Below are 13950 nucleotides of genomic sequence, written 5' to 3'. Positions count from 1 at the left end.
CAGAACTACTTAAACCTAACTAACCTGAGGATATCACACACACCCATGCCCGAGGCAGGATTCGAACCTGCGACCGTAGCAGTCGCGCGGTTCCAGACTGTAGCGCCTACAACCGCTCGGCCACCCTGCCGGTAAACAGAGCAAGAGAAGAAGGTCTTGAGAGATATAACTGTAAGAAACAAAGTAAAGGAAAACGCCACGCTGATATTCCACAAGAGTGTGGCGCTTGAGGTAACCACGTGCAAATCTGTGTGAATGTACGGAGTTGACTTATTTGTAAGGCTGAGCTAGAACTCTACCTAGGAAACGCGGAATCTTCATTATAAAGCGAGAAGAAGAAATAGAAGGAACGAAAATATACGATAATCATAATTATTTACAAAATGAAAGACGAAGTATCACAATATATACTTATCGTATGTGCAGTAAACGATTTCTGAGTGGTTGAAGCTGCCAGATTCGTACGTTGGGCTTCATTGCAGGGCTAGCATGGTATGTGTTGTACCGAGAATTTGTGAGGGGTGTGATTGTAATCAATATACAGATGTTCGATAATATTGACTAGCCAGCAACTTTGATTTAACTTCGAGTTAGTTGGGGTATGTACCTCACAAGCCACTACGCAGTGCATGGCGAATGGTATATCGTACTGAATCTATCGTGTTTCTGTCCTCTTTCTTTCGAGCCTGAACGAGGGAAAAACTTCTGTGTGTCTCGGAACGCACTCTGTTCGCATCTGTGAAAGGATATAGTAAACGAAATCCCCTGAGAAAACTTCAGGATTCGTTGATGACACCTCACGTGTTGAAGCTTAATGTAAACAATAGACTTACGTTTATTAACTGATAATATTATGAAGCCTGTTTCTTCGCCACAAGGAACTATTTTCAAAGGAAGGATAAAATGTGATTCAGGTTTAAGGGCTTCGTTGACCATCAGTTTCTTGTTTCGACTTTTGTACCTTTCGTTTCTAAAAATCTAGCGTAGCACTCATAACATTGTGGAAATAATAAGCGTTTTTGTTCCTCTCAGATGAAGTTAATAGGTCAGTAAGCACAGTGCCAGCTGCTTAGTATGCCCTTTGACTTCATCAACTGGGTGTAGGCTAATTTTGGAACGTCATAACTAATTACATCATCGAATTAACAGCATTTGCTAAGCGCTGTAATCCCATATATTTACGGTAAGACAGAAATACATTAATCAACTCTCCCACAAATTTCCAAAAAACTATTATCGCCCAATAAATACCGGAAACAGGACACAATAAAACGCACGATGTACAGGCAGTGTCCACAAAAACACTGTTAAACTTGTGTAGCTATAACAGATGAAATTATAGATTTAATGTGGTCCAGAAACCGTTTGAATACAGCTGTCTACAGCATGCATAAAGCAAATACTGGGAAACAAATATATGATTCCCTTATTTTTAGTTAGCAGCACCTGCTCGTCTTCATGCTGCACGCACACAGAGTGAGAAAAAAATTCTGTGGCAACTATTTATCTCGGAACTGAGTATGTTTCCCGACCAAGTACGTCACATCCATCAGGTTAATCTGCCGTTAGTGACAGCAGGAAATTCCTTCTTCTGTCACACATCAGTTGTGTAAAGCTAATAAGAAGGAAACAAAGTCAGACATAAACACTGGTTTTAGCATGTAACAACGGTTGATGTAAGGAACAGATGCCACCAAATCAGCTGCCAATAAATTAATTATTAGAGGGAAAACAGGCAAACTGAAGATGTGCTGAACACGAATTGTATCCTTTTATGATAAACCGACTTCTTTTCTAATATCAAGTCCAGTGTAACTATACCTCGCTTTATAAATGTGATGAATATGGACAGGGAAAGCGGAAAATCGTTACGGTGTGTGAAAAAGATGAGACATATGTTCACCCTGCAGAAGGAAACAGTGGACAATGAGACGTAATTTAACCTGGCGCTTTTGTCATTGTGTGAGTCGGGCGTCGTTTCCAACTGACTTTTCCACGCTAAAAAATGCTGATTGACCTCATTTGCATTTATATAGCCAAATTATTCTTATTACAGATTGAGCCATCGCGTAATCAACCAATGCACCGTGAAAAGCCACTAGAATATTTGAGGGAAATTCATGATTGAGTGTAATGGGAACATCGACGCGCATTTCATATCAAACGGAGTAAAATTAATTGTCGTAAATTAAAATTTGTCAGAATAACTGCAAAAAATTGTATGAAATATGTTATGCTACTTTATTGAAATAGGAGTCTTTTTCAATCACGGGAATATCAGAAACGCAGTGACAAAGATACGTTTTGGGGTGTTTCACGTAACATGCTTTTTTTCTGTTATTTACAAAACAATGAGTAAAAGGAACATTTATTCTGACACGCAAACTAAAGAAATCTTACTTTCTCGGAGGAGCTATGAACATAGGTTATTTACTTATTTTCCAGAGAGTTACTCTAATGATTCATAATTTAAAAAAAAAGTGATATTACCTTTATTTTTATGATGTAGCTGATGTATTGAAACCAGCTATATACAACTAAATTTAAATCAAATTTATATCTCATTCAGTAACGGAGCTAGAAATGCTCAAAGTGTAAGGAGTAGGTCCAACGTATGTATTAAATTGTTGTGTTTAGACGGGTGTTGTGATGGCGGAACGTTCGTTTAAGTGACTATTCAAATGTACCAATTTTCCTGAATGCACATCTACTTGCACCTTCAAACCATCCTCCGGCCAGATGTAAAGGTGCTGCTGTCTCAGAGCGACAAGTATGGCTGCTTCATTGGCATCGTGTCGGCATCCGCCGAGTTTAGCATCCTATCAACGTACTCATTGGATGGCTTCAAATGGGTCTGAGCACTATGGGACTTAACAACTGCGGTCATCAGTCCCCTAGAACTTAGAACTACTTAAACCTAACTAACCTAAGGACACCACACACATCCATGCCTGAGGCAGGATTCGAACCTGCGACCGTAGCAGTCGCGCGGTTCCGGACTGCGCGCCTAGAACCGCTAGACCACCGCGGCCGGCCACTCATTGGATGTGTATGCTTTATTTAATCCACGTCAATACCCGTGACAGAGCATGAATGTCCGAAGGAACTTTGTATCGTATTCTGAATGTATATTATACACACGCCGACACCAGGCAAGCGACTTCCACGTACGTCTCCCCTCCACGGGAATATACATAATGGACGTTCGAGTACAGGACGTAGAAACATGGTTGACGACATATGGAAATTTGGGTCTGGCCGTGAGCCGTGCTTGGATAGCTGAATGGTAGGGGGAACGTTCTTGATAAACGGGAAATCCGGGATCGAGTCCCCCTCAGTTATAAATTTTCACTGTCGCCATTCCATTATACAGCTGATGTTTGCCCATACTCGCAACTGCGAATACTTCTAATGTAATGAAAAAAATGTTTCAGATAAGCTGGAGTAGACTCCGAATCTGTAGTAAAAGTTGTAGTTACAAAAGCATATTAGCCAGCCGTCGTGGCCGAGCGATTCTAGGCGCTTCAGTCCGGAACCGTGCAGCTGCTACGATCGTAGTTTCGAATCCTGCCTTGGGCATGGATGTGTGTGATGTTCTTTGGTTAGTTAGGTTTAAGTAGTTCTAAATCCAGGGGACTGATGACCTCAGATGCTAAGTCCCATAGTGCTTAGAGCCATTCGAACAAAAGCGTATTCTGACTCATACTTGAGGAGACTTGCAGAGTACAGATATCAGTGTCGATTTATAATTCACTCCATCAACTAAAACACCATTTAAGTTATTACGTGTTAACATAATTTCGAATTTGTTGCTTTTTAAGTCGCATCTCCTTTATTCACAGGAAGGAATTTCTCTTTCAAGGCTCGAAAGTAACACTGGATCAAAAGTTTCCAGAAATTCCAGAACTCATTTTCAATGTGGTTTACCTACGACTCTTTGGGTATGGTACGTCAACAGTGCGAGTTAGTTTTGCACGATATATGTTTTGGGAATCCACGCTGATGTCCAACGAGAAATTTACTTGTTTCCACACCCTCTAGGTAAACTCTGAGTACGTTTAAGGAGTACGTTCTAGGTATCTACTATAAAGCGACGTGAGTTGTATAGTGACATAGTTTGATCAGTCAGTTCTGTTTCCCGGTTTTTTTAGATGTGTGTGAGTTTTTATTCTTCAGCAACTTGAATATTTCTCTGCTCAGCAGACCAGCAGTAAACTGCGGTCAAGAATGGAGCTAATTGGATTGCCAATCTACGTAGAGCCTTACAGGCGTTCCATTGTGTCTTACGAACTTAACTGAGGTTTAACATTTTAAGCTGCTCTTTAAACACTAATACTGACTACTAGGACACACATTCCTGCGGTTGCGCTTCAGCTGAGTGAGACCGACATGCCTTTGTGTTTTGTGTAGACGTCTGACAGATTGTACTTCTGCTCATTTCTTGTGCTCAAGTTAATCGACACTAATGTTCCACAAATAATCCAAGAATGAAAACTTGATTTTTTTTTGAGAATTCGGGACAGATTTGGTGATGATGTTTTTGAATAGTGTTTATTCTGGCATCTTAGCATGGCTCAGTTAACATCAGCTTACTTGTGGATATTCATGTTTTTCTTTGTACTGGGCATGTAATAAGGTATTATTATACAATATGGTGTTTCATTTGTTTTCAGTATCGTGCAACTTACGATTTTCTAATCTAAATATGTCTTAAAATCTCTAATGTAACGCTCGTTTTTGGCTCAGAAAACTCGGTTCTGTCAAATTGTTCTTGCACTCTCCATTTCTCCATGTTCATTTAGTTACGCGAACATGCCTGCGAATATTCACAGTCCTAGATGGAAGGAGCCAGCTGTTGGCCTGAGTGAGGTGGGAGGGTGCAAGACACCAGTGGTTATAAATCTGGTTCCTCGTGTCTAGCACTTTATTGCCTCCAGCTGCTCTCCACGCCCATCCTCAGTGCAGTGCGGGCTCGCCACCACCTAGCTGCTTCATCTTCTAACTCTATGGGCTGCTTAAAGTCCCGATACTGGCAGTGGTCGAGCAGCAGCCATCACCAGCCCTGCCTGCATCCCGTGCACACGCACCCCACTGTCGGAGGAAAGCCGACACAGTCATGCACCCCAAAAGTACTCTAACGCTGCTACATTGCTGACCTGGTCAGTATTCTTGCATTACCTAACATGGCACCTTGTGCTGCCACCTTGAGTTCAACGCACACCACTTCGTGATCCAGTTATTCTAATTTCTGCTATTTTTCATTAGTTCGTCTTTCTTCGTTTTGTTATTAATCCATTCTTTGTAATCATTAAATTGTTCATTCCAATCAGCAGGCCGTTTAATTCTTCTTTACTTTCACTGAGGATAGCTTGTCGTCAGCAGATCTTATCACTGATGTCCTTTCACCTCGAATTTTAATTCCACTCTTGAACCTTTCTTTTATTTACGCCTCCGGCTGTGTTTATCTACTGCGCCAACCTCTTGGTCTCTGTGTAGCACTTGCAACCTACGTCCTCAATTACCTGCTGTACGTATACCAACCTCTGTCTTCCTCAACGACTTTCACTCTATGAAGCTTTCTCTACTACCACGAAGCTACTCCCTGAGGTCCTAGCGTCACGTCCTCTCCTCTTGTCATTGTTTTCCATATATTCCTTTCCCCACCGATTCTGCGGAGAACCTCCTCAATCGTTACCTTATCAGTCCATACAATTTTCAACATACTTCTCTAGCACTACAGATACCATCTTTTATAGTTTTCCCAAAGCCCATGTTTCACCACCATACAATCCTCTCGTCCACACGTACATTTTCTGTAATTTCTTCGTGATGACTGGGTGTTCTGTGATGTTCTTAGGTTAGTTAGGTTTAAGTAGTTCTAGGTTCTAGGGGACTGATGACCATAGATGTTAAGTCCCATAGTGCTCAGAGCCATTTCTGTAATTTCTTCCTCAAATCATGGCTGACATTTGATACTATTAGACTTCTCTCGGCCAGGAACCCCCTTTTTGCTAGTGCTGGTCTGCTTTTTGTGACCTCCTTGCTCCATCCGTCATGGATTATTTTGCTGCGTAGGTAGCAGAATTCTTTAACTTCACCGACGTCGTGATTCCTATTCCCGATGTTGAGTTTCTCGGTGTTCTTATATCTCTTACTGCCGTCTTTCTTCGATTTGCTCTTAATCCATCTTTTGTACTCATTAAACTGTCCATTCCAATCAGTCGGTCGTGTAATTCTTCTTTACTTCCACTCAGGGTAGCTTGTCGTCAATGAATCTTAGCATTGATATCCTCTCGTCTTGAATTTTAATTCTACTCTTGAACCTTTCATTTATTTCCATCATACTTAGTGTAGATTGAACACTAGGGGCGAAAGATTACATCCCTGTCTTACACCCTTTTTAATCCGAGCACTTCATACATGGTCTTCCACTCTTATTATTCCCTTTTGGTTCTTGTACATATTGCATATTTTCGTTACAGCTTACCTCTAGTTTTCTCAGAAACTCGAACATCTTGGACTATTTTACACTATCGAACGCTTTTTCCAGGTCAACAAAACCAATGAATGTGTCTAGGTTTTTCTATTGCTTTCATTATCAACCGCATCGTCAGAATTGCTTTCCTCTCTGGTGTCTTTACCTTTCCTAAAACCAAACTTATTTATGTTATTCTTGACAGCAACTTGGATGCATGAAATGTTCAGCTGATTGTGCGGCATTTCTCCACTTGTCAGCTCTTGCAGTCTTCGGAATTTTGTGGACGATTCTTTTCCGAAAGTCAAATGGTATTTCGCCTGAGCCATACATTCTACATACGTTAATAGTCGTTTTATTGCCCCTTCCCGCAGTGATTTTGAAAATTCTAGTGGAATGATATCTTTTCCTTCTGCCTTATTTGATCTTAAGTCTTCAAGAGCTTCTTCAAATTCTGATTCTAGTGATGGAAGTCCTATCTCTTTCATTTCGACACCTGTTTCTTCTACTATCACGTCATCAAGACAAGTATTCCCTCTCATGCAGGCCTTCAGTGTACTCTTTTCACCTAACAGCTCTGTCCTCTGCCTTTAAATGTGGAATTCCCATTGCGCTCGTAATGTTATCGTCCTTGCTTTTAGTTTCAGCGAAGATTGTTTTAACTTTTCTGTATGCTGAGCTAATCCTTTCAATAATCATTTCGGTTTAGATTTATTCACATTCTTCGTGCAGCCACTTCGCCTTAGCTTTCTTGCATTTCCTATATATTTCATTCCTAAGCGGCTTGTTAGTTTGCATTCCTGAATTTCTGTGAAGATTTTTGACTCTCCACATTCATCGATCAACGGAAGTATTTCTTCACAGTTACATTCTTCGTGCTTATGTTTCTCATTAAAGTTCTGTGATGTCCATTCTTTTTCAATTGAACTGTCTACTGAGCTACTCCTTATTGCAATATCTATAGCCTGAGAGAATTTTAACCGTACCTCTTCACTCGTTAGTGCTTCAGTATTACACTTTTTAGCGCATTAGTTCTTCCTGACAAGTCTCTTAAACTTCAGCCTACTCATCATCACTACTAAATTGTGACCTGAGTTTATATCTGCTCCTGAGTACGCCTTACAGTCCAGTGTCTGATGTCGGGTTCTCTGTCTGACTGTGATCGACATCTACACCTACTTCTATATATACATGGTTACTCTGCGATTCACACTTAAATGCCTGGCAGAGGGCTCATCGAACCATTTTCATACTACTTCTCTACCATTCAGCTCTCGAATGGCGCGTGGGAAAAAGGAACAAGTAAATCTTTCGAGATCTGATTTCTCTTATTTTATTAGGATGATCATTTCTCCCTACGTAGGTGGGTGCCAATAAAATATTTTCGCATTCGAAAGATAAAGTTGGTGATTGAAATTTCGTAAATAGATCTCGCCGCAAAGAAAACTATCTTTGTTTCAGTGACTGCCATTCCAACTCGCGTGTCATATCAGTGACACTCTCACCGCTATTGCGCGATAACACGAAACGACCTGCCCTTCTTTGTACTTTTTCGATGTCCTCCGTCAATCCTACCTGGTAAGGATCCCACACCACGCAGCAATATTCCAGCAGAGGACAGACAAGTGTAATGTAGGCTGTCTCTTCAGTGGGTTTGCCGCATTTTCGAAGTGTTATGCCAACAAAGCGCAGTCTTTGTTTCGCCTTCTCAGCAATATTATGTATGTGGTCTTTCCAATTTAAGTTGCTTGTAATTGTAATTCCTAGGTATTTAGTCGATTTGACAGCCCTTAGATTTGTGCGATTTATCGTATACTCAAAATTTATCGGATTTCTTTTAGTACCCATGGGGATGACTTCGCACTTTTCTTTGTTTAGTGCCAATTGCCACTTTTCGCATCATACAGAAAATCTCTCTAGATCATTTTGTAATTGGAATTGATCGTCTGATGATTTTACTCGACGGTGAATTACAGCGTCATTTGCAAACAATCTAAGGGGGCTGCTCAGATTATCAACTAGATCATTTATGTAAATCAGGAACAACAGAGGGCCTATGACACTACCTTGCGGAACGCCAGATATCACTTCTGTTCTACTCGATGATTTACCGTCTATTACTACGAACTGTGACCTTTCTGAGAGGAAATCACTAATCCAATCACGCAACTGAGACGATACTCCATATGCACGCAATTTGATTAATAGTCACTTGTGAGGAACGGTATCAGAAGCCTTCTGGAAATCTAGGAATATGGAATCGATCTGAGATCCCTTCTCGAGAGCACTCATTTCTTCGTGGGAATAAAGAGCTAGCTGCGTTGCACAAGAACGATATTTTCTGAATCCGTGTTGGTTATGTATCAATAAGTCATTTTCTTCAAGGTGATTCATAATGTTAGAGTACAGTATATGCTCCAAAATCCTACTGCAGATTGAGGTCAGTGATATGGGCCTGTAATTCAATGGGTTACTCCTATTTTCTTTCTTGAATATTGGTGTGACCTGTGCTACTTTCCAGTCTTTAGGAACAGACCTTTCGTCGAGTGATCGGTTGTGTATGATTGCTAAGAAAGGCGCTATTTTGTCTGCATACTCTGAAAGGAACCTGATTGGTATACTATCTGAACCGGAAGACTTGCCTTTCTTAAGTGATTTGAGTTGTTCCGCAACACCTAAGATATCTACTTTTATGTCACTCATGCTAGCAGCTGTTCTGGTTTCAATCCTGGAATATTTACTTCGTCTTCTTTCGTGACGGAATTACGGAAAACTGTATTTAGTAACCCTGCTATAGTGGCACCATCATCGGTAACATTTCCATCGCTATCGCGCAGTGACGATATTGACTGCTTTTTGACACTGGTGTACTTTACATACGGCCAGAATCTCTTAGGGTTTTCTACATATTTTGAGACAATTTTTCATTGTGGAAACTATTAAATGCATCTCGCATTGAGGACCGCACTAAATTTAGAGCTTCCGTGAAACTCAGGCAGTCTTGGAGATTTTGCGTTCTCCTGAATTTGGCATGCTTTTTTCGTTGCTTCTGCAACAGTGTTCTGACATGTTTTGTGTACCATTGTGGATCAGTCCCGTCTCTTATTAATTTATGCGGTATGAATCTATCTATTTCTGTCGATACTGTATATCTGAATTTGAGCCATGTGGTCTAACTGGTATCTTGCGTTAACTCCTAGCTTTCGCAGGTATGTCATCATTTGTATACTGATGTAACTGTTCAGTATCCTCATGAAATTTACACTTTATATCATATGCTTGCAACGTCGGCATGTATACCTTAACTATCGTTGTCGGTGCTAGCTTGTTGTCGATTCTGATGAGAACAACCCTTTTTCTGAACTGTTCACAGCGACCCAATCTGTGCTCTACCTTTGTATTCATAATGAATCCTACTCCCGTTATAACATTTTGTGGTGCTGTTGATATTACTCTGTACTCATCTGCCCAGAAATCTTGGTCTTCTTTCCATTTCACTTCACTGACTCCCACTGTATCTAGATTGAGCCTTAGCATTTCTCTTTCCATATATCCTAGGTTCCCTGCCACGCTCAAACTTCTGACATTGCACACTCCGACTCCTATAACGCTATCCTTTGGTTGCTTATTCAAATTTTCTCTCAGGCTCACCTCCCTTTGGCTGTCCCCTCCCGAAGGTCTGAATGCTAGACTATTAATGGTGGACTAGTCCGTAATCTTTTGCCAACGGAGAGATCATTATGACAATTTCTCAGTTACAGGCCACTTGTCCTGTGGATAAACATTATCTGTCTTTCATTCAGTGGTTTCCATTGCCTTCTTCATTCTCATGTCCTTGATCATTGCTGATTCTTCCGTCAACGGTGCTTTAAAAGCATGAGACATTATAGAAAGAAGCACTTCAGCAGTAGTAGGTGGGCTCATTCAGTGAATTAGGACATAAATTAATGAGCAAACCACATCGCCTGCATAAAAATCGACAACATCCCACTTACTACACGTATTGGTACAAAAATATTAATTATTGAACAAAAATATTAATTACGGATAGTTTAAAAAGTAATAATGAGTCAGGTGGCGGAGGACAAATTCAATTAAACCGAAAATTGTAGATCATGAAATTCATTATCATACTTTTTATGCTTACCTGAGAACATACAGAAGGCCTATTTTAATTTATTAAAATTTATTCAGTAATAAATTAATTTTAATATGCATAGGGCTCTTTATCGTAATTTTCCAGAACTATTCTTATTTCGTACTGTAATTAGAATGCCCTCTTAACTTGCTTGTTGATTAAATTTTAATATCCACACCTCTAGTTATCTGATTGCACTGTAATACTCTCTTTTCCTTCACTTCACTCTCAGTTAATTTTATCGTAGACTCACCATTCAACTTTTGAATATTTTTATAGTTTAAAGTGAGGTCATTTACCTTCATGACTGTGATTTCATCATTTTTCTCAAAATAATAACTTTTATCTCCAATTGAAGCGCAATTTGTAATTCATTTACTATCTCCTGATTTATCAGTCCGCTCACTGAGCATTCATTCTTTTTGTACAGTGTTTTTACCATCATCGATGTATGTTGCACTGACCGGATCAAAATATATAAAAAACTTCCTTGGGCGGTTCTTCCTCGTCCACCCTACAACCTTCCACCTGTTTGTTGCAATGAAGGATGCATTCCGCGGGAAGCAGTATGTGGATGATGGGGAGAACATTAATTCAACGACACTTTGGCTCTGACGTTGAGCAGTAGCGTGGTAGCATGTGGACATACAGACCCTGTCAGTAGCGTGGCGTAAGGCGGTCTCACTGACCGGGGAAACGGGGATTGTGTTGAAAAATAAGGTATTGTATCCAAAAGAGTGACGAATTATGTTGTGTATTGGAATCCTGAATAAAACGAACGCTCTTTTAGATAGAATTTTTTTTTTTTGGGGAGGGGGGGGGGGGGGGGGGGAACAAATAAAGCAATCATCGTAAATTTTTTGTGCATCATTTATTGATTCTTTGACAACATTTTCTGATTTATTTTAAGAAAAACAGTCAACATTAGGCCCCACATCCGAGGAGCTACGGAAGCTCTGTCCAAAATGAGGTATGACAGAAGATCTTCCTACATCGTTGTTTCAAACGTTCGTCAGTTTACTAACTTTTTAATTTAAAAAAACTGCACTATTGCGCCGTGCTCAGTACCCTACAGATTAAGAAAACGGTTCGGTTTTTGGTTTGACGTAAGATCTCCAGACTGCAGGAGTTCCGTCATGGACACACCTCATTTTGGACAGAGCGTCCGTAACTCCTCGGATGGACGGGTCTAATGATGACTGAATTTCTTAAACTACATCAGAAAATGTTGTCCAACAATCAGTAAATAATGTAAACAAAGATTTATGTTGAATGCTTCACTAGTTTTTCCAAAAAAAAAAAAAAGATGAAAGAAGCTCACTGAGAAGAATGGACTCTTAACCGACAGTCGGGGCTCACAACCAGCACCCTGCTACTTTATCGGTGAGGGTACGAATTAATGCCATTTAAAATACAGTTTTAAGGGGACCTTACGATCTTTCCCTCACCAATTTGATTCTTATTTATAGGGTGTGTATACCGACTACAGTCGACATGACGTAGTAAGATCCCTAACTTTTCGCAGCAGTGTTGCCAGCTTTCAACGCGAATCGCTGACGCCCGCAAGTGAAAACAGTAACCGTCTATAGAGTTATGACAACTGACAACATTGAGGAACTGTCATAGAGACGTTTACAAACTTCAAACTCGTGTTACGCTATCTGCAACTGTCAGCGATCAACTTACGCTGACACAGCAATAGGACTTAAACATGCGCACGTAGGATGGCGAAACTCTCTGTCGTTGTCGAGAAAATCGAGTTTGGAAATTTTAGGCAGTCTTATATAGTCTGTCTGGCCGCTAATATGCGACAAGTATCCCCATCCGAGCGCGTAAGCTCTCCGTTTCATAAATGAGTGTCACTGGATCGGGTCTCGCGGCACCAACATTCAGTGCAATGCTTATATATGCCTGGTACGCTGGAGAATTGTTTGACGACCGAGAAGCACTTATAAATGTAAATCAAATTTGTTTTTCAGGAGACACATTGAGAAGAAGAAGGAAGAAAAAGAAGAAATACACAAGTGAAAATTCGGCGTTCCTTATAGCTGCTGTATGTCACTATAATTATTGTTTTCCATGTTTATACGATCAGTATCATCCTGATTCGAGCAGTGCTGCAGAGATTACATATTATACATGTCACACACGTAGATACAGTAATATAAATTAAATGACTGCACTCATGTCCTCAAGAAGTTTCTCTTTTTTTGCCACGTTAAAGATTGGGAAAAATGTAAAAGAGTTATTACATATTGATTCTTTAAAGGTCGTAATAAATCTTCTGTTAGAATTACATGGGGCTGAAAAATAAACTAATGGCAGCGAGATGCGATCCAGAGACCCCGCACGTTTGAAACTGCTTACTCGTTTTTCTTTCTTTTTTTTTCTTTTTCTTAATCTTTCTTTCCCTCGAGCCTGCGAATTTGTTTAGCCCATGTAAGCCACCCGTACGCGTGGAAACGTCCATGCACGTCTTCTCGAAATAAAGGGGTCGTAGTATCAAAAGTAGCGCTTCAAATGAACTGCTCATTGCAGGGGCATTCCAAATACGCGGGGATCGTACAAAGCACTCCAAGTTCGAACGAGGTAACCCATCACAGCTAACATGTGATGAGTCAGGGTGTGCGGGACCGGAGGAATTTGCGCCACGTGAGGGATTCGCGATGATATGTGTGTGTGGGCATGGCGTGTACGTTGCAGGAGATCAAGGGAGCGGAGGCAATGTTCATAGAGATCCAACCAGATCCGTTGCAGCAGCTGTCTGCAGTTGAGGGCCGCAGAGCGTCATAGGTCAGCCGTAAAAACGATCCCAAGGCAGCTTGTGTAATCGGTGACGTTGGGCGGGTTATCGCTCCCCTCAGGCAGGCCTGTATCAGTATGAATAGCTCGTGATTTACGAACTTTGAGGAAGCTGCTCGTCTCCTCGCAGTGGGTCACCACCTACACAGGCGCGAATTTACACTCGCGGACCTACAGATCACAAAGCATAAGGACTCTTATAGTTTTCAGACGTCATTTTCTCAAAATCAGTTAACGGTCGCATCTTCCCGTTTACGTATGTTGAATTTCGGGTCGTGTCTTACGTACCCTGTCAATATGAGGCAAATCGGTGAGGGGAACTTCGCAATGACTCCTTGTTAGGATAGCTCTCATGAGAATAAGAACATTCGTAAAACTAAAGAATGTTGGTTTGAAATTCAGCCAAAGTTCCTCAAAAACAGCTGTCACTACCATAAAAGTTGCAAGCTTTCTATAAGAATTTATTTATAAATGAAAACACTGAATATCCTTATTTCAAAACCTCTATCCTCATGTAACGTCTGCTTTGCTGACT

Source organism: Schistocerca americana, chromosome 7, assembly GCF_021461395.2.
Source record: "Schistocerca americana isolate TAMUIC-IGC-003095 chromosome 7, iqSchAmer2.1, whole genome shotgun sequence".
NCBI lineage: Eukaryota > Metazoa > Arthropoda > Insecta > Orthoptera > Acrididae > Schistocerca > Schistocerca americana.
The sequence above is the reverse complement of the archived record's forward strand: the minus strand, read 5'-3'. Positions refer to the sequence as shown.